General features: G+C 37.9%; 1 protein-coding gene across 1 annotated transcript in view; it reads left to right on the forward strand.

Moving 5' to 3' along the window:
* The first annotated feature begins 18,898 nt into the window (after nt 1-18,898).
* Nucleotides 18,899-22,700, forward strand: part of LOC150091441 (popeye domain-containing protein 1-like) — a 100,972-nt gene continuing 97,170 nt past the window's right edge. Inside the window, exon 1 of the mRNA XM_090383940.1 lies at nt 18,899-18,962. The gene's annotated coding sequence lies outside the window, so the exon portion shown is untranslated. The remainder of the gene's footprint in view (nt 18,963-22,700) is intronic.

The following is a 22,700-nucleotide window of genomic DNA, read 5'->3' on the forward strand; positions in this document are numbered from 1 at the left end:
TTCGACTTAAGCGAGATAATTAAATATTTTGGCATTAAGATTAGCGACAGATCAGAACAGTTTCATAAATCAAATAACATGTAGTGTAACTGCAATTAGAAAGAAACGAGGGTAAAAAAGTACTGAAGTCTGAAAAATTGTAATGATCCCGCAGTGTGCAGGCCAAGAAGACAATCAGACATGGGATACAGAGAGCAGCTTGGAGAGTTCTGCAATGGAAAAAAAGTCACCGAATTTGGGTTGTTTACACAGTAGAAAGAAAGCAAGGCACAATTAAGGAAATTAATGATGTGGACAGGGACCACTAGCAAACAGAAAAAATAAAGAAACTCACGAGTAATAAACCTTTCTCGAGAAACACATTTTACGAGTTTTATTTGCTCGTACAGGAGAGTAATGAGTTACTAAAAATCTTAAAAAAATTAAAATATGGAAGGTGGTTATAATTAAAGTGAATCACTTTGGCTGCCTGTAGGTTGCAAACCATGAATCGTCCACAATTGAAATCTGGAATAGTCAGTGCAGAAACAAAGTTCAAAAAAAAAAAAAAAAAAAGTGGCATCAAAGTGCTTTTGTTGCTACATGCAGTTCGTGTGCAAGTAAATATCATGACATGGCTAGTGACGCACGATAAAAGAAGACGTCACCATCTAGCAATTGAATGTCAATTTAGTATTGCAAATGAAAGATTGTACTTTATTGGTAAAGAAGCTCTTCTGTCAAAACAACTCCAAGGCGTTGAATTGTTTGAAGAGCTTTAACAAAGCTTTGGCTGTGCCTCAGAAGTACTACTGTTTTAAAAAAAAACTTAAGAAGACGACTCCGTTCCCAAAATGGATTGCTCAAAACGAAGAGAAACTTCCACGAAATGAACACTTTGTAGTTCCCAGCAGAGGATGCGACACTTGCGACTGCTGTTCTTGACGAAATTGATGTTGTTATGTCCGATGGTGTTACACGAAATGCACATTCGTCCGCTGCCAGAGCAGTATTGCGACAACAGGATATTCTGTGGACATTTCCCAAGGGTTTTGATTTCTTCTGCAATAGTTTCTTCATTTATCTCCATGATCCCCGACTTCACATTACGGTTTCTGGATATATTTGCAGTGGATTAATTGCTTCTAAATGGAAGGTTTTTGCATTTGAGTACCAGAAATCCCGGAGTCAGATATAAGCTAGGGGCAAAGGAGCTAAGAGTGTTCAAGACGAAAAAGACAGACGTTACAATTCAATATATGAAATTTACGATTTAAATTATGAAAATTTCCATGCAGTATAAACAGGAGGCTAGGAAGGCACGCGGTGTCCTGTCTATGATTTATAGGGCCTTTGCTAGTAGGGAGAAGATTATCAATGTCATTCTTTATAAGGTGATGGTTAGACCGCATTTCGAGTATTGTATTCAAGTCTACAAACCTCACCTAAAAAAAAGACAGAACTTTAGAAGAGGTCCAGAAAAGGGCGACCAGATTGGTGACGAGTGGAAAGTGATGCACATATGAAGAACGGTTTAGAAGATGTGGATTGCAAAGTTTAACAAGCAGACATCTAAGAGGAGATCTAATTGAAGTGTAAAGCACTGAAGGGATTGAGTGAAATGAGTGACGAAGGTCTATTCTCTCTCGTGGCTGAGACACGTACCTGAGGACACAAAATCTTAGGTGAATAACAGAAGAGTGGATCTTACAAAGTTCACCTATGAGCAGCAGGTTGTCAAACATTGGAATAAGTTTCCTCCCAACGTGGTAAAGGCAGCGAGTCTGGCTAAGTTTAAAGTAGAACTGGATGATTACTCTGTGGGAGTAATTATTAAAAATTAATTGTACAGTTGAAACAAATCAATATGGATTTAAACAGGGAAAATTTGCTGAAGACGCTATATATGACTTAATTCATTACTGTGATACTGCTACTGATAAATATGCTATGGCAGTGTTCATAGACTTCGAGGGGGCGTTTGACTCACCGTGGTGGGAGAGTGTATTAAATGTGTTAGTAAAGATGAGTTGTTCATATCAATTATACAAAGTAATAAGAAATTCTTTTTCAAATAGGAAAATATCAGTAAGAGCATGACATTTAGTCTACGACACATTGGTATACCGCGGATGTCCCCAAGGCTCCGTACTGGGGCCTGTGTGTTGGAATCTTGTATTAGATCAGTGGCTCTCTCGGAGTCTTGAACACTGTTATCGTATAGCATACGCAGATGATTTGGTAATTTGTGTTCCGGGGTCTTCAAGATTGGTCTTGGAGACAAAGATTAAGGAAATATTGGAGGATCTGACCCAATGGGTTACATTACATAAGTTGAATATCTCTATAACAAAAACTAAGCTGATGGTTTTTAAAGGGGCTTTCAATTAGGATCTGACCCAATGGGTTACATTACATAAGTTGAATATCTCTATAACAAAAACTAAGCTGATGGTTTTTAAAGGGGCTTTCAATTATGATCGTTCACCTACTGCACGTATATATAATAAACAAATAGCGTATGTTAAAACCAATAAGTATTTAGGAATAACTATAGATGATAAATTAAGTTTTACAGAACATATGGAAAATTTAGCGAATAAAGTAAGAACTTTTAGTGCTGCTATAATAAGGATAACTAGAACAGAATGGGGGTTAAATAAAAAAACCCTTAGATTGTATTATAAGGCTGTTTTCCTGCCAATTGTTTCATATGCTGCTGGTATTTGGTATAGGAGGGCAAATATTGTTAGAATAAAAAATATATTAAATTCCATGCAGAGGGTGATGTTATTAGCAATTAATCGAGTATGTAGGACGGTTTCAACGAATGCCCTTCAGGTGATAGCTGGGGTGTTACCCCTGGATTTGCATGTGATATATAGAGGGATGGTGTATCATTTAAAGAAGGGTAGGGAAGTTAGCTATATGGGAATAACTTCTAATACATCTGTTAATATGAAAATTGAGATAAAAAGAATATTAAATGAATTATATAATATATGGCAATGTAGGTGGAACGATAGTACGACTGGTCTAGTCACCAAATACTTTTTGCCAGATGTTCGCTATTTGTCATTAAACAAAAAAATAGATTGGTTTTTCCCAGCTATGACGGCTTCTTTTATACTGACAGAGCATGGATCATTAAAGGCAAAACTGTTTCAGTTGGGTATAGCGACAGATAGTTTTTGTATTTGTGGGATTGAAGAAGATTGGAAACATGTATTATTGGATTGTAATCTGTATACTGAAGAAAGATCTCTGTTGTTTCAAACAGTTTTAATAAGTAATGTTAATGAATTGCACTTGCTTGTCTCAGATAGAGATAGATTTAATGTTTTTCAACAATTTTGTCTTAGTGTCTTTAGAAAAAGACGACAATTACTGAAAGCCACTCAGTAATATCTCACTCTTTTTTTTTTTTTTTTCTCTCGTACCCATAGTTTGGGTTTTTCTTTTTTTTTTTTAATTAATTAATTTATTTTTTTATTATTATTTTTATTTTATTATTTATTTATTTATTATTTTTTTTAGTTATTTTTGATATTAACCGTTTTTTTTTTGTACTTAGGATTGGGCACCCTGAGTGCGGGATTTGCTGGCATCCACTGGTATGGCACACCCGCCGGTGGATGCGGGACTTTGTGCTATAGCACAGACCATTGGAACAGGCCCGGCTTTACATAACGTCGAACGTGCACCGGGAATTGGCTGTCCAGGAGGTCCAGGGACAGCTGCTTCCTGGTGGCAAAACGGCCTGATATGGATAACACATACTGCAGTATTGTAGTGTGTGTTAATACTATGTCAGGCCCATTGAACAGGGATTATTTCCTCACAGAGACAATAGGTGGAGATAGGCATATGCCTAGGGGCCGCCATAAAGAGGGAACATACATACATACATACATACAATACTCTGTGGGAATGGGAATCGTATAAATATTCTTTTTTATTCTATTTTGTTGTATGAATATTCTGTTTTAAATAATAATAATTATTATTTTTATTTTATTTATTTTTGGTTGATGTAGAAAACGTTCCCTCCCTTGCATCATTTGGTCTTATGAATACTAATTTCTCGTTAAGAAATGCCTATAATTGTCGGTTATGGAAGTGTCATCGCCTCTCCTTATTATCTTCAAACTTTCTCTCCAGTGCCATCTTTGTTGTGAATCCACACTGTTTGGTGTGGATTCACAACAAACTTCATAGAGAATTCAACGAGAAGGTTCGAAGACGTAGTCCGGAATTGATTGTCGTTACGATGAGCATTGCTGTGGTCTTTTTAAATGATTCCCAGAGCTCAGTACGCATTCTTCAGCCGGTAAAACTTTCAGTTGCTTTGTACCACATTTCACGATGACCACGTTATAGCCCTCGTGGGTAGGACAAGTTGTTAGAATCGCCGTCCTCCCCACACCGGGTGGAAAAGACGTGGGGTCGAGTTCCTTCGACGACGAGAGGAATTTTTATGGGCCTTTTTCACAACGTGGCTGATTAATCGGTCTCAAGCGAGGGTAGCATGGTTTTTTCTTCTCGGAAACTCAGGTTTTTCGTCCAGCAAACAGAAAATCGACCACAGAACACACACGCAATTTACAGACAGTATACACGGCGCAATATGGCCTAAGTCGCTGATGCTCCTAAAACCCTACTACTACTACAGCGTTATATTTCGGCATTTTGCCATTGCCATTGCTTAGATAATCATTGTGACTTTCTGGTTAAGGGGATATCTGAAGAGAGGGCTTATCAAAGTATTCACTCTGTAACTGACCTGAAGGAAAGCATCATATGGCATTCTGCCAACGGTCCCTGTGACATATTTCGAGCAACAAGTGACCGTGCTGTAGTGTACCTCCAACACATTTGCAATACACAACCAGCAATTTTATCATCACACCCTGCGTAGCTGCATCCTAGTGTCATGTTTAAGAACTTTTTTTTTTTTTTTTCGTGCCCTTTCGTTTCGGCATTGTCTAGACAACGTATTCCAATTTCATCTCTGGAGGATTCACAGTTCGCCACCTACCGGCGGCCAAAGCAACTCACTTTAATTATAATCACTTAAATTTTTAAATTTAGACCTACTTGCTTATGACTATATATATATGGGTGGCATTCATGTAAATGCTATCAGCTTTAAATAAATAAATATTTTCTAATCTATACTTGTAGCGACTACATAGGTATAGAAGAATTCACAAGGTAGAGAGAAAATACAAGAACAGTACTGTATTTTGCAGTCACGCGGGTTTCAGTTACTTCGTCTCAAAGTTGTTTACTACTTTTGAATAATTGGAAATACGTGTGTTCTGAACTAATAGGTGAAAATTTATCAGCCGTGTTGTGTACAGTAATAACAGGTGAGTAATGGGAGTCCTCAGGCTATGAAAGCGCGATCAAATCCCATATGTAAATAAAGTACACGTACTTTTGATTTAACATCCGAGCAAGACCTTAAATTTAGTTCCCTTTCTTCCGCTAATAATTCATTTCCTAAGAAGAAGCTACATCCCTGAACTTTTATGGATTTTTCTTTCCTGTCACGTGACTGGTATTCACTGACTTAACGATTGCAGTTTTATCAGATAGCAGTTTGGAAAATCTGCACTTCCAAGTTATATTCAGGTTAACCCTAACCATTAATTTTCGTGTAGGGATGAAATGTTTCTAGAGTTTTAATTTGTTATCCGACTATATTAAGAGATCGTATGTTCTTCCAAGGCCATCGCAACCTTAGTGATAATTTTTCTTCTCCAACTCGAGGTTGCGCATTCCTTAACCGCTAGTCTTTGAATGTCGAAGTCATATCTGAATTCCGTGCTTGCGAGTCATAAATCCGAAAAGTATTGATTTCAGATTTTTTTTATCGATGAATTCTAATAACTTACGAACACGCTAAGGTGGGTTATAATTTAGATAATTTTTAACCTCGCACTAAAAGCTAATGAATTCTTTGTACAGATACAGCTCTGTAATAAATACACACAATAAGTTATTTTTATCCAAATGATCTGTTTGTAATTCTGAGAAATTCAAATTACTGGACTTGAGGAACATTTTCAGCCAGTAGTTTAATTATAAATGGGTCCATAACCCTAACAATGTCATCAGCTTAGTGTTCGAGTCCATTATATATATATATTTTTTTTATTATATTTTTTAAATTTTATTATTTTTTTCACGATTTAATTAGCAGGTCAACCTTGGTTTGGGCAATCCACAAAAACTGCGAGTGTAGTTGAGCCAAAATTAGTATTAGTAACGGCCAGATGGTGCAAGGAAGCCTAAGACTTATGCTGCACCAGCCCCTCCTCCCCCCAAAAGGAAAAAAAAGTAAAATAATATTTAAAAATAAAATTAAATACAATAAAAGAAAAGGGAATAGACAGCCTATGCATTTCCCTCCTCCCGTAGATAATTATCCAGCTGACCTTTGAATTCCCCCAAACTGTCAGCCTCAGCCACCCATGCAGATAACTTATTCCAGTAATTTATAACTCGCTGACTAAAATAAAACTTCCTGCAATCCAGTCTAAACTTCTCCTCCGGTAAATTGAATTTATGGCCCCTTGTTCTAGAATCATTTATAACCGTGAAAATTTTATCTTCATTCATTTTACTTTTGCCGCTCAGAGCCTTAAACACCTCAATAAAGTCTCTTCTAAGGTGCCTGGTTTTTATAAACCATGAATTATTATTTGCTAATGCGTCTGAAATATGACACACTACATACATTAACTCCCTTCTTTAGTTAATTGGGCCGATAGATCTAATATTTATAGCACTCTGGCTTATCAGTTCAAATAGTGGGAACTTAAGAGATAATTTCTAATAAAATTCCAAAAGCCTACAACGTTTGCCATCTGTTTTAAACTTTATGTTACTGCTTTTCGTATTACAGAGTTGTAAAAACAAGTTTTAATTAATATAATAGTATTATTGCGAAAATGATTAGGAAAAGGTCCGTTAAGATTTCTGAATATATTTATTTTAAATCGTAAACTTTAATGAAAGATTACAGCTGCAACAATTATTTATAATTGATATTTTGAGGAACGTTAAAATAAACACTTTCTAGTGAAATAAATGTTACTTCGATATGACGGTAACAAGTTTAATTTTTATTAGAATGTCGTTTTTGTGTATGTGCGTGTAAAGAGAAACTTTTGTCATGTACATCCACTCTGCTGTGGTGTTGTGTGGATTATTCTTAGCAATAATCATTTATATATTATTGTGTTCAATTTAATGCAAGAATGGACAAAACGAAAGATTTAAGTAACTTTGAACGTAGCATGGTAGTCGTTAGGTACTACAACCTTTCTGGGGTTTTCACGTATGATTGTGTCTCTGGTGCATAGAGATTAGATTGGTCGAATAGCCAAATAACATCCAGACAACAGCGATCCTGTGATCAGAAACAGCTCGTTAATGCTAGAGGCCAACGGAGGCTGATAAGTCTTGTACAGGGTAACGATCATCTAAATAGCAACTCAATATAACAATGGTAAGCAAAGGGACATTTCAACTCGTCGTACCTTGCCACTGATGGAATATTGAAGTCGATGATCGAAACGGGTTCCATTCCTGTCAGAAAAAAAAAAAAAAAACCAAGGATATGGTTATAGTGGACTAAAGAACAACAAAGTGAATGATTGGAAAAACGTTGCCAGGTCACAATATGGCAAAAACGAGTTGGTGTGGCGAATGTTTTTGTGGTGCACACTGTCCATCTTAATACCAGCGGAACAATATTTGGGTGCTACAGGTTTTCTCAAAATTTCTTCCAACCAGGGTATTTCATCCTTCATGGCTGCAACGCATCCATCTGCGAGTGGATTCTTTCATTAGGATTATGTACCATATTACAAGTCTAGAATTGTACAGAACTGGTTCCAGGAACATGAGAGTGAATTCAGCTTACTGCGGTGGATCCCAAATCACGAGATCTCAATCCAGTTGAGCACCTGGGATGAGGTGGAATGAGCTGTTCGTAGTAGAAATCTTCAGTCATCCAATTTGAAACAACGGTGGAAAGAAATTCAGTCAACTCCGACCGGCATCACTATGACACGTTTCGACACCTCGTTGAGTTCTTGCCAGGCTGTCCTGAGTTCTAAAGGAGGGAACGTACTCGCTATTAAGTAAATATACGTACTATATACCTAACAGCGAGTAGGTTCCCCCTTAGTATTGAGTAATTTGCAATGTAGCCAAGATCATTGGCGACTCACTGTAAATATAGTAGCCAGGTGATCTTGAAAAACAACATATGTAAAATTACTATAGACACAAACCTAGCGAGATTTTTTTTTTCTTAATTTCTTAATTTTATTTTCTTAATTAAATAGAGACCTCAAGTATATCATAGGAAACCCGACAGTTAAAAGCGAATAATTACATGGTGCGTCTCATTGACCAAATGACATTCTGCTTCCCGGATTTCCTAAAATCTTCTCTATCCCCCATGATCAGCCAATCATATTCAACTGTATCAGTTTTGATACTTTCACTCCTTTGTTAGAACTGGCGGACAGTACTCATATACTGGAATCGAGGTGCGAGAGTACAGGTTGAGAAAATAAAAAAATAATATCTGACGTGCCATCATGGTCCTAAATAAGCGCATTGTTCTTATAGTCTTACACTCTCAAGAAGAGAAAGCAATTTAATTCTCTAATCCCATCTGAAGGTAGTGGTTATTTTATTCATAAAAGTTGGGCATCTAGGCTTGGTTTTCAGTTCTTCACAAAGTCTAGAGGTCTCAGCTTGATTAAGATCGAAGTCCTGGACTGACTAAGGCGGCTTTAGCATGATATAATGCTTTGTGAAACAGAGGATGTTAAGCTGATACAAGTTGGTTCTTTCCAGACAGAATTTTTGCAAGTGAGATAGGAGAGAATTGTTTGGGATGTCACAGTAGGCATTTGCATTAATGGGTCTTTCAACACGTAAAGCAATTCAGACCGTTACAACAATTCAAAGCAAAATGCAGTGTCCGTTTAACTGATGCCCAGACTGAGTAGCATCATTCATCATTTCCACATTACCTATTGTCACTGCTGCAAGGTCAATTACTTCCACTCTGTGCAGCATGGATAGGAGTTTATGACACTTGTAGATTGATAGTTTGGTGAAATGTCACAGTACGATCTTCGTTTTTATACGCTTTGAAAATAAGACGTTGTGTGAAGTCAATGCCTCCAATCCAATTATAATCAGAGTCAGCAGTGTACTATTTTAATGAATTTGGACGGAGCGACTGTGGATGGTTGGCTTGTAATTTTCAGTTATTACTTCCAACTTAAGTTAAGTGAGGTCTGTGTGTCTGAAGAGTGCATATAGTTTAAGGCTAGTTCATTTATTTACAAACTGAAAAAAACCTCCTTAAACATCACCAGAAAACATTACGCTTCCGACTGAGATCGGTAATCCAGTTTCAGTTGCTCCACTCGGAAAGGCATCGATAAATTCTTCGCTTCACTGACAAGATTCGAACCCGAGCCTTTCAAAGAGAATGGCAAGTAACAGCCGCTATCTTGATCGGCTGAAATATTACAGCACTGGGTGAAATGCACAAAGTATCGAAAAGCTTGTTCCTTTATTTTTCTTGCCCTCGTGGGTAGCACAGTAGGTAGAATCGCTCTCCTCCCCATTGCGGTTGTAAAAGATCCCAATTCGAATCCCGAGTTGACTTCCGGAAACTCAGATTTTTCGTCCAACAAGCTTGTTGTTGTAGGGTTTTAGGAGCATCAACGACTACGGCCATATTGCTCCGTGTAAATTTCGTGTGTTCCGAGGTCGATTTTATGTTTGCTGGACCGACCAGCAAGTAGACAAATCAACCACAGAACGCACACAATTTACAAACATAATGTATATGACGTAATATGGCCCAAGTCGCTGTTGTGCCCAAACCCCTACAAAGTTTTGCTGTGTCTATTTATTCCTTACTCTTTTAGGCCAGCACAATTGGCTCTCTTCCACACAGTCTGGGGAAAAAAAAAGCCTGGGTTCTAATCCTGTAGAGAGAGCCCGATTTCGTATATGCTTTTTTACTTCGTGGTCGAATTAATCGACTTTAAGAGAGGATTGCGTGGTTTCATCCCTCAACCAAGCAAATCGACCATAGAGTAATACGCACACAGTTTACAGAGATATACAGCCACTTCATGGCCTTAGCTGCCTCAGCATTAATTCGAAAACCATCTTCGCTTTCTTTTATGTTTTTATTCGATCTCCCTTTGACATTCGCTCTACATTTCAAATTCTAGACCTTCGAATTCTACTTATTCTTCTGCCTTTCCTTTCGGCGAATTCTTAACAGATCTAAAGGCGCCAATGTAGTACGGAAATTTTCTTAGTCGATCGTTGCCTAAGAACTCATTAAGAGTTCATCGAAAGGAAGAAATTTAGGATTTCTATTCAAGAAGGAATTGACATACGTGATAAATGGGTATGTATGCTCGCTCCCTGAAGGATTTCCACGGCAGTTATTAGAGAGCAGAAATTGAATTAAAATGGAATTTAAAGAAAGGGAGAGTTTTCTAGACGGAAGTAAGCGAATAGTAAAACTTTATAAACTTCGGTTAAAATTTTCTAGAAATATGAAATGATATTCGGGATAGTAGACGGCGAAGGTTTTTTTTTTCTTTTTTGATATTTTCATGGCTTGCCTTTCTAGGAATAATTATCTCCTTAACGTCTTTGCAATGTTTCCATTGTGTAAGCGTATTCCAGGAAGCCCACAAAATGTGTAACATTCATCTCCAGACATTGGACTTTTTTTATTCATCCCTAGGGAATTTAAGTTAATAAACCGAATCGACACAGATAAAATCGCTAGGAAATTAAAAAACAAAAGAATAAAAGAGCGAAGGAACGGGTGTTGTGTCTCCTTTAAACCATCTGAGCCTTGAGCGCGTGACAGAATAGCGACAGAGTGGCACCTCTGTCGGAGCTTTTCAGCGATAAGCGGGGAAATCCTTCCACTTGCACCGGCTCTTGACGGTAATTTAACACACAGCAAGAGTCATGGGATCAAGCGGGTTTGTTCTTTTTAAGCCCAATTAAGGCACGCGTGAGATTTATGCCTTCCTTTGTAAGCTACAAGATACTGTCCATTAAACCTGCACATAAATGTTTATTTTCAATCAACTAACAATAGGTTTAAGTGAGTTTTGAGAATTTTGACATTTAATACATTACAATCTTTTATGACACTAGTAAAGCCAAAATTCCAGGAAGCTGACTTATTCTGCATCAGCCAAAAATGATTAAATAAATAAAATAATAGTAAAATAAAGCAGACTATTCATACTATTCCCATTTCGACAAGGTAATATATTATTCCGCTTCGGACCCAGCCCAAACCACTTGCCTCTGCTACGTGCGAAGGTAACTTATTCAATGTTTGCCAATTCGCTGTCCATAAATGAATTTCATCGGATCCAGTCTTCTGTTATTTCCTGATTTTAGATTTGCATTCCCTGTTTCTCGTCTCACCTACAAGGCAGAACAGCCCTTCCTCATTCGATTTGCTGAACCTCTCATCCATATAAACCTTAATCAGATCTCCTAAACTTTGGAGCTCATACTTCTTAAGCTGTTCTTGATATGTGCATCGATAGGCACTTGCCTTCTTCAAATCATCTGGTCGACCTTCTTTGAATCCTCTCCAAGAAGTTCTATGTCATTTTTAAGTGCGGTCTCCAGATCTGAATGCATTCTAAATTCGGTCTAACTATTGTTTTGTGTAAAGGAACAATGACGTGCTTATCTCTACTGGCAAAGGTCTTATAAATCGTGGATAGAACACCATGTGTTCCGCCTGCTTACATTGCATTGAAAATTTCATATCAGATTGAACCAAATCACGTGTCTTTTTCGTCTGAACAGCTTTTAGCTAGTCTCCGCCCCCCACTTAACTTATATGTGACTCCAGGATTTCTGTTCCCCAAATCCATAATCATGCATTTAGAAGTATTAAAATTTAGTCGTCATTTTATGCAACCAGTCCATTTGTCTTTTTGAAACATCATGGCCTGACACGAACCGTTAACTACCTTCCCACCTTCAAATCATTTGAAAACTTTGACAGCTTACCTTAGACTTCCTCGTCAATATCATTTATGAAAATTAGAAATATAAGGAGTACTCCACTTGCTACGATGGTCCACCCTGAAGATTAACTGACCATTAATGGCAACTCTCTGTCTCCTATCTTTTAGCCAGCCTGTACTCCAGCATAGAATCTTACCAGTAACTCCAACTTCTCTGTTTGTTCCGGCAGCCTTCCATGAAGGAGAGTATCAAAGGCTTTACTAAAGACTAGATATACAACGTCAAAATTGCTACCTGTATCCATCTGCTTAATGAATACATCGTAGTAACTTACTAAATTGTTCGGGCATGACCTCCCTTTAATGATCCATTTAAGATTCCATTCTTATTGAGATGGTTCTGAATGGTATCCATAACCATGGCCTTACCCAGCTCCTCTTTATCTTTGTGAATTGGGGAGACAGTAACACTTGTCTAGCCCAAAGGATATTTTTCGGGAGTCTAATTACGCCCTCATTAATATTCCCAACAGGTTAATTTGGTCACAGATGTCGCACGTACTCTTTTAATGTATAACTGAATATACAGAGTGTCTCAAAAATACACAGCATAACTTCAGGAATGAGTTCCTTATATGTAGACAATAAAAATATTTTATATCAACATAGTTCCGGAAATGCTTTGTTTCCGAGTTTTGAAGGTCTGTCTACGACACTTAACTGTTCACATCACCTTATAGTAATTGTTCAAAATGTCCACCTTCTGCCTGAATATAGGCCTCACATCGACGTCTCATGGACTCGCGAAGACGATGCCAAATTCTTGGCATGTTTCGTTTGTCTCACAACCTGCCACAATTCGATTGCGGAGAGTTTCCACATCAGCTACCGGAGTCGAATACACCAATGACTTTAAATGGCCCACAAGAAGAAACGTAGTGGGTTTAAATCAGATGAGCGTTGAGGCCAGGCAGTTGGTCCACCCATCTACTTCAGGAGTCGTAGATCTTGGTTGTCCTCTGTCGGCAGCACGAGGTGTAAAGGTCCCATGTTCACAGGCGGCGATGGATACCTTCAAACATTTTCCTGTCTGGACATCTTCGTTCTGGGAACCTTTCGTGGTACAAACGACGAGCCTCCAGAGCATTGCCGTCCGCCAAACCGTACATAAAGTGCATATCCGCTTGCTCCTGATTTGAGTACATGGTCGGAATGGAAAACTACCAGATTCTGTCAGTACCTTTTGATGAAGGAAATCACCTGCGGGAGATAAGACATTCCGGTTAATAACTCGGGAACCAAGCATTTCCGGAACTATGTTGATATGAAATATTTTTATTGTCTACATATGAGGAAATCATTCCTGAAGTTTTGTCGTGTATTTTTGAGACACCCTGTATACCATCAACTCCTCCTAAAGCCTGCCCTCCTTTAACCTCATCTTTTCCAACAAGCCCTAATCTGAGATAATTATATCACGCAAGGTTACGTTTTTGCATACCTAATTGTAATAATAAAGTTCTCCACCAGAGGACACTCACAGTATCTCAGTTACCGGTTAGTCAAAGGTTAGTGGTTTATTAAATCCTGTATTTGGAGTGGTTTTAGAAAACAGACGAATTCGTGGCGTGCAGACAGTTATTTGCCAGAACTGAGAAGTACACATCTTTTTCTTTCCATTTGTTTATGAATTAATAATGAGAAGCCATTCTACAAATCAGTTAAATCGGAATCCACAGAGTTGGTCCTCTGCCAAGAATGGCAACTTCTGTTAATGCACTCAACGTTTTGGTGCGGCACGCTAGAACGGAAATTGGTAATTTGCTTATTTTGCTCGTCCACAGGAGATAATCATTGAACTAATTTCCTTAGTCAATGTGGTTTTCCGTCGTTCATTCAATGACATGTTTTTCTCTCTTGTTTCCTGCTAAACATTCTTTGGGCAGCTTCGAGCGATGAAGAGGAAGTAAACGATGATCTCTAGATAATTAAAAAGTGAAGTCGGTATTTCCCTACGGTGTTGTTCCTTATCCTGTTCTGATCGGGCAGTCGTCTATGACTATCTTATTTAATAGAGAAATAAAATGGTAAATGGCTAAGTATTTAATAGTCCAAAGTCGTAAGTGGAAAAATTTCTTTATCTTCACTTTATTGCTAGACCGCTAGTCGCCTTGAAATAGATGATTCTAGTATAAAATGACGGATGACCGCGAACACATGACTACTGAATCTGATATCCTGCGAAGCTAAATGCAGTTGGAAGCTATTAATCGCTATTAATCACCTTTTGAGAAACAGGAGCAAATAATCGTTCAACTTTGTACCCCAGTAGAAGCTTGAACGGGAAGCATAGCTGATTAGGGATCAGTATTCAGGTTTCTGTTTGAGCTGGCTATCATAATTATATTCAAAGTACGGTATGGACAGCTTCTATTAGCACGATAACAGGTGACATAATATTTATATTAATATTACAACACACCTGGGGGCAAAAACATGAAGCAGACTATAAAACGTCAGTAGTGTTTTGTTTCGTACTACTGTTGTGACCGTTCATGACTTATTTTTATTGTTCATTATGGTAGGTTTTCAGGTTTAGTAGTTTAATTTGTTAAACTACTAAAGCACCGAAAGATATATGCTCCCAGAAGGGCCTCCCATGGCGGAAAGGTTTCAGTGGAGACGTCAGACGAAACCCGTTTCAAAAGGTCCACACACGACCTTTTCAACTAAATTGTGATCCAAGAAAGCAACGGGAAACTACTTGGATTATCCTTCCCTTGAAAACTTCAATGATAGATTACGCACATTGAAATGCTACATCTGGCCAATACTGCTCTACGGTGTAGAAACCTGGACTCTAACATCAGCCACTACAATAAAGCTCCAGGCCTTCGAAATGTGGCTCTACCGAAGAATGCTGAAAATTCCGTGGACAGCCAAGATAACCAACGCACAGGTCCTGCAGGACATGCACACGGAACGGGACCTGCTCAAAACCATCATCAGCAGGAAATGCAAATACCTAGGTCACATCGCTAGGAACCAACAAAAATATCACCTACTACCACTCATCCTGGAGGGAAAAATCGAAGGCAAGAAACGCCCAGGCAGACCGAAAATGGCATGGCTAGATAACATCAACACCTGGCTTCACATGACAACAGCACAAATTCTACACGCAGCGCTAGACAGAGAACAATATCAAAACGAAGTCGCAAACGCCATTCGGCAGCATTAAAGAAGAAGAAGAAGATGGTAGGTTTTGTAGAAAACAGTGTTTAAAATGTACTAGAGTCGTTCCCAACCTCATTCTCTAGCAAGAAATCAATTTTAATAAGTTAGGTTGCATTTAAGGTGCAGTTGGTTATCAAATAAAATAGCTAAAGGAATTAAAACCTTCTATACTGTACTCAATATGTGCTTACATTCTTACCTGCTGTCAGACTCCTCTTGCTGATGCTCCCAGAATGGAGTCTGACAGCAAATAAACGACAGCATGTATTTGATTTTACTTTTTTGTATTTGTATTAATATGTATTTTATGTATTTGGGTTAATATCTGTTTTCTATTGTAACGGTAATTCAGTCTTAATACTTTAGAATTATTTTCCACAATAATTAACTTATTGGAATTGTATATATGTAATGGTAATATTGATAATTGTAATCGTAATATTGGTAATTGTTATTGTAATATTCAAATTTGTAACCCTTTATATTTATCTGTTCCCCAACAGCATGGTCTGATGATGGGTATCGGTAAGATGCCTGAAACGTCACCATAAATTGTATAGTGATTTAGGCGATTAGCTTAATAAACTATATTATTAATTTCACATGGTATATGATTGGTATTAATTATAGTAATAATTTTAATGGAAGACAACCACGTAACGGCCTTCTCTAACTGCAATACGTTTATTTGTTTCTTAACTTCAGAAGACTGTGAGCAGGAGAATTAAATCGGAAACCAACGATAGTTCAAAATTCTAATGAACTGTGTTTAATGAACTCTGAACTAATGAACTGTTCATATATTTCACGTACTAAGTTTACACATAGGATTTACCTTCGTAACCATGGGCTGTAGCCTTTGCACTCTCATCAACTTAGGACAGTTTCAGATAAACATCTTTTCCGTCTGAGAATTTTGTTTAAACAAAAATCCGTTTCATAGAACATGAATGACACCAATTAAATCACGCGATTTGTGGTTACCAGGTGAAATTTTGTGTAAAACGAATTACATTAAGTAATTCTCATTAAGTAATAAAATAATTTAATTACTCCTACACAATAAAACTACATTGGTAACGTTTCTGAGTTTCATGCAGGATTCTGTCATCAGGCCTAATCGGGAAAGATTTGTCAATTGTTATTAACCGTACAGAGTAGACTACGTGCCCTTCTCTCAAAACAGCTATACGTTATTTTCTAATTTTTTTTCTCCGTTTCCTGTTATCACAATTCTACAAGGATCTGGAGTAAAATTAGAAAACAATTATTTATATTCCTGAAAAAATGCAATAAAAATGCCAAAGATAATTTAACTGAATAATGTTAACAGAAAAAAAAAAAACTGGGGGAATTTACTTTTTATATTTAAAAAAAAGTAACCATTTGCTGTGGTTTAATTCTTTTAATATTTTTTAAAACTCAGTCAGACGAATGCTCTCATATATTGGACCATTTGTGAATGAAGAATTGGAGTTCAGGTGGTTAAATTAATTTCACTGTTCCTTGTGCCTATACCACTCTGTTCGGAACACACTCATTGTGGTTATCATCTGTCCCTACTTGTCACTCCACCTTCCAATAACACTTTCCACCTGCCTTGACCTTTCACGTCCGTAATCCGTGCGAGATATCATCTCAGGCAGGTTACGAGGCGGCAACACTTGGCTACCGGTGTCGCTGACTTTGCGAACGTTCAAGGACACAATCTCTGGCATGTGAGCATGTTTGGAGAGCGAAAAGTATTTTGGGATCTCCTCCACGCACAATTTGTTGTCGAGTGCTAAACACTTGGGTGTGCTTGCCGGCGTTTCGGTCCCCACCACTCCCCACAGGACTCCGGTTACGTCTAAGGAAAAATGAAGTTAGAACAGAAGGAAATTTTTCTATAACTGTTATCATTCCTGTATTGTCTTAGAAAAGCAGGTACGATGCATTTTAAAACTGTGTGCGATGTTGAATCCTTGTTCAGAGCAAGGATTTAACTTCTTTGGCGGCTTACGTGTAATCATCTCCTTTAAGATCGATGAAATGTTAAGCTCTTAAGGCACTTGAAATACTGAGATATACCAGGACCAAACCATTCTGATAATCTTATTGTTATTTTAACACTTGTTTTATATTGGATGAAAGGCACTTACAGTTAAACTCTTGGGTGTTTATTGGACTTATGCTGAGTTGACAGCAACCAGACCTTTGGTAACAAGAAAATACCATGGAGAGAGGACTGGGTAAACTTGATGAGTGGCCAAAACTTTGAACAAGAAAGGTCTGATAAGTGATTAAGTATTTTTATACGAAATATCGAAGATTCTTTGAGGTTCCCTAAAATCTAGTTAAAATTTGGGGAACGTTAGCGCCAAAGCAACTAAGGATGCGAGGCGTCAGTATAGTGTGTTTGTGAATAGCGTGTAGTCGGTTTACTTGTTTGCTATACGAAAAAATGAAAGTTTTGGGGGAAATGAAACCATGCAGCCCTCGTCTAACACCAACTAACTCCATCACGTTATGAAAAATACGATAAATTTCTATAGCGTCATTGACGAGATTAGAACCCAGGCCTTTACCACCCGGTCTGGGAGGAGAGTGTTTATATATCCACAGTGCTACCCACAAGGACTCTGCAGTTCGATATGCTAACGTCAAGACTATAAGAAAGTATTCTGTTTACACCCGAGCATACCAATAAGTCAAGAGTTTACAACTAATAATTTTCGACAATGTACAATCACTAAAGGTATTTAGGTCAAGCGATCCCGAGCCACGGTGAATGAACTGAAGAGAATTTGAGCAATCCCCTTGAAAATAAAACAGAAATAGTGAATTCCGTCAGTTAAAAAGCAAAGAAGACTGGGTAGCAGAGAAAATACGGATGGGCAATTTGAAACATAAGATTACCTTGTGTGTAATAAAGAAACCGCAGCTTAGATGGAATAAAGGCGGATTCACAGACTGCAATATCGTCACAGAATGTTGCCATGTGAGGATGGAGATTACGTCTTCAAGCTTTTGATCTCTGAGCAAAAGTCAGGAAGCGAAAGTGGCTTTATTGATGGATGAAATGGAATGTTGTTGCGAAGAACAGAGTCCTTTTGGGTACAGTTGCCCTGAGGTTATTATGCTACTTCAAGAACGTAGGCATGTACAAGCTTTAAGGAGATCCCTAACTTCGTATAAAACGTTTTTGTCCTTTTTTTTTTGTTGTTTCATGACAATCAGGTTCTCTGATGTATTAAAAGCAAACAGAAATTGCCAATGGCAACTGTTACAATTTGTTATAGTTGATAATTGGAGTATTTATACAAATTTAATGGTAATTGCCAGCTAATGGAACATGCATGAAAGCAAGAAGTCAGGTGTGAAGTGTCTTTGATGAGATGCCAACAGCGATCGCTGCCAGAGATGTCACTAAGAGGAACGCGGCCAATCACTTGCACCCAAAACAATGTCTACCACACAAGTGCTAAGGGGTGGAACTTCGCCAACAAACTTTCTAACGTAAATAGCTACAATAATTACGCGTATTCTTATCGTCGTTATTTTGAAGTTAGTGAGACTGGAGTATATACTGGTACTTGGAACATTGTAGTCAACATCCTTCACTGTCATCAATTCTGGGGTGTAAAGCTACGTCATCAAGTTGTTGTTTATGCGTACGAGATACGGGATATTGTGAGTGAAAATTTTTCTAAAATAATTACTTATTTTGGATACTTCTTCTACAGTTTCTTTACTTCTTTTACATCGGAGTGTTTCAGTTGAATTATGAGGATTAACTCTCCCGGATTATGGAATTTAAATAATTAATTACACGCCACCATATCAGTATATAAACTTGTTACTGGCTTATTTATTATTAATAATAATAATCGATTTTCTGATTTAGATAGTTATTGGATTAGTGGTCTGTCCACATTATTATTGATCTATTATTATCGGAGCCTTGCTTTCATATTTCATTTGGACAGTACACTGCTGCACAGAGTGTAAGTTACGGATGCGAAAAGAATTAAGGCTTTAAAATAGTCGATACAGTTAATGAAATTTAGCATGAAAGTACACATAACCTCCTCTGTTGGATAATCATTTCTGAAATATTCAAATTAGCTCACATGGGTCTGAAAAATTAGTATCCAGCAAAGGAGGTTGTAGAAGTCTCGTCAGTTTGCGCATTAGAGAGTGTTTAAAAGTCCACTGGTATTAACAGTCACTGTATATCTCTTCCACGAGAGAGAGCTAACTCAACTTTTGTTTTAAGGATGACTAACGCCTCGAAATTTGTCTTCCTGGAGCATCTCATATATTCTCAATGACCCTTGCGGATGGTACAGCGGTTATGATTGCTGTCCTTCAACACCGTCTGAAAAATGTCGGAGTTCGAATCCGATCAAGATAGGACGAAATTTTGTGGACCTTTTTACACACCGTGGCTGAATTAGCTAGGCTCAGACGAGGGTGTTACGGATTTTTTCTCTCTCAGAAACTATTTGCCTGCAATTTTTCCTGTATTTCACCCAGAAAAACAGGCAAACTACCGAAGAATACACGAAATTTACAGACACAATACTCACACCTTCATAATCTTAGTTGCTACCAAAAACAAACAAACAGCAGCAGAAACGACAACAACATGCTCAATTGGATTCAGGTCTGTAGACCTCAAGGATAGGGTATAATCCATGCAGAAAACAGACTAATTTTATAGAAAGTTTTTCACCATTTGTGCTCTCTGTAAGAGAGTACAAATGGTGAAAAACTGACATCTACTTTCATTTTATTTCAAAGACATCGTATATGCGCTGAACATTAGCATGCCCCCAGACCATCAGACTACCTCCAGGTTAATTTCCGTAATGTTTACGGGATTGTCTCGAGTCCTCCATCTCTTTAGACTCATTTTCAATGAGTTGCAAACCGCTTTACTGGAGCAGTCGGTTTCAGTACCACCACGACTTATGAACACCACGAGAGGCTGTTACCAGACTGTTCTGAGCAATGATATTCATGATTAAGGTCTACAACCTCCTCTGCTGAATATTTAGGTGAGTATGAGAATTTTCACATATCAGAAATGGCACGCTTTACTAGTAGCTTAACACGCAGTACTGTTGCATCAAAAAATCCCATATTCCCATACAAATTTCATCGATTTATACCAATTGTTTTTGCAAACTATTGCCCTTTTTCCATTTATACCTCAACTTTTGGACATGGAAAATTAAGATATAAATGAAAGGCATAAGGTATAATCATACTTTATTCTAAGCATTATTAGAAAAAATAATAAAATCAGAATAATTGTCATTAGCTTAGCTATCAGACATTTGCTTAATTTTGGATTCAGATCTTCAATGGATTCAATTCCCACTGCAGTGTGTTAGCAGTTCCTCAGGTTTGTCTACTGCCGCACAATTCCCCTTTGCATACGACGCGTGATCGCGACCTTTAATCCTGTCTTCTACACCACGAAAAACTAACGCACACTCTTTAGAATCCGAATTAGCTTGTCACGCATTTTTCAGCCTGTGATGCGAATCTGTAGAGGTTAATAAAACATTCGCTCGTGCCCTGTCCAGCTGCAACTCAAAAAGTCCTCCGTCCATTTAATTAATTTCGAGAAACTTGATCCATCAATTAAGCCCCACCCATTTCTCAAGTGAGGCAGTTTTGAAGAATGTGTCCTCAAGTTCACAGGGTGTGGTGACGGTGGTAGCTCTCTCGACACGTGCTTTTTCACTGGAATGGCGTCACAAGACATTGCGTCATCGTCATTTGTGTCACGGATCTGTTATGAATGGTTAATTCTTTTGGTGTATAGTAGACACGAAGAGCTTCTTGAAGTGCCATAGTTACGCTACACTATCACCTTTCTTTCAGTCGTAATTTTAGGCCAAAAGTACGAGTTTCACAGGGAAATATGGAAAAGCAGGTTTGTGTTGTGTTTGATTCAAATCAACTATTACACAAATAATGCGATTTTTTTGAATAATAAACTTTAAACGCGTTAAATGTTAGTGGCTAAGAGTATAAATTTAATGAGATGCAACTGATCCCTCCCTAGTGATGTGTTCTTTGAAGAAATCGAAACTGTTCTATTGAGTAAGAGTCCTATTATTTGCTTTTTCATAATGTTGCTCGTAATGTTTGTAAGAGCGTAGAAATATTTTTCAAATTTAATAAGGGTATCAACTTCTGTTTTCGTGTAATTTAACTTTCTATTTTATTAATTTTTCACTACACATACAGATTTTTCATCAAAGTGAGATTGCTATTTTATCCTCTCCTAGCCACGTTCTTATATCAGCCGTGTTAAAAATATCCTTCTTTTGCCACTTTGTGCAACACATTTTGACATTCTTCATCTTTGATTCAATCTAAATAAATAAGCACATCAATAGGTTGTAAAAGAACTGCTTAAGAAAAGGCACTTGAAGTTGAACAAAACTGATCCGACTAGATCTTACATCCTAAAGGTTCCGACTTTGTTATTCTTGATTTGGAACAACGTTGCTTCAACAGGAGGACACGATAGATCATTTTTCATTGAACATTGATGATCATCAATCCGTGGCAATGCTGTTTAGATCTAGCATGATGTTGATGTTGAAAGGGAAGGTATCCGACTCCAGAGGTCAGAAAATTAATTTACCTTACAACGTTTTACTGTATGCTCCAAGTCCTAAGACAACCGATATGCCAATGCAGTTTCATTGACATAAGAAGGTTGGCAGTACTTGGTCACAAAATAGCTGAGTTTGATGAAGAGTACCCGTTCTGAATGGTTCCACCAGCACCCATAACTCTCACATATGGACAAAGAAAAATCCACATCAGGTTCTGGAGGTTCTAAAACGATCTAGATGGTTCCTCCTAAGTAGGCCATAGCTAATTCTTGTTACTCCGTAAAACCTGAAACCCTCGCTGTAGTGCAGTAGGCGCCTCCGTAGCCAGGTGAGCAGGAGCAGCAGCGCGTAGCACACGCTTCTTGATTAGACCGGGGTTCGAGCCCGTGACCACCAAATACGGAGGATGCGGAAAGGTCAGGGAATGACCACCGCATATCCTCGGAGCAATATGGCCTTAGTTGCTAATGCTCCAAATAACAACAACAACAACAACAACATGTAGTGCAGTGGATGTAATCACCGTCCTCTCCACATTGGGTGGAAAAATGCACGAATCCCGTTAATGATGAAAGGAATTTTTATGAGCTATTTTCACAACGTAGCTGAATTATTCCGTCCCAGGTGAGGGCTGCCTAGTTTTTCTCTCTTACGAGCACAATATACTGATTACTCACAGTCTTAATTACTTTGGTGTTTAATGTATATATATACAGGGTATCTCAAAAATATTGGTACACACGTTTAGGGGAGGTAGGCAACATCTAAAGGGATGTGAATCGCATAG

Source organism: Mastigoproctus giganteus, chromosome 1, assembly GCF_048544385.1.
Source record: "Mastigoproctus giganteus isolate SK-2022 chromosome 1, ASM4854438v1, whole genome shotgun sequence".
NCBI lineage: Eukaryota > Metazoa > Arthropoda > Arachnida > Uropygi > Thelyphonidae > Mastigoproctus > Mastigoproctus giganteus.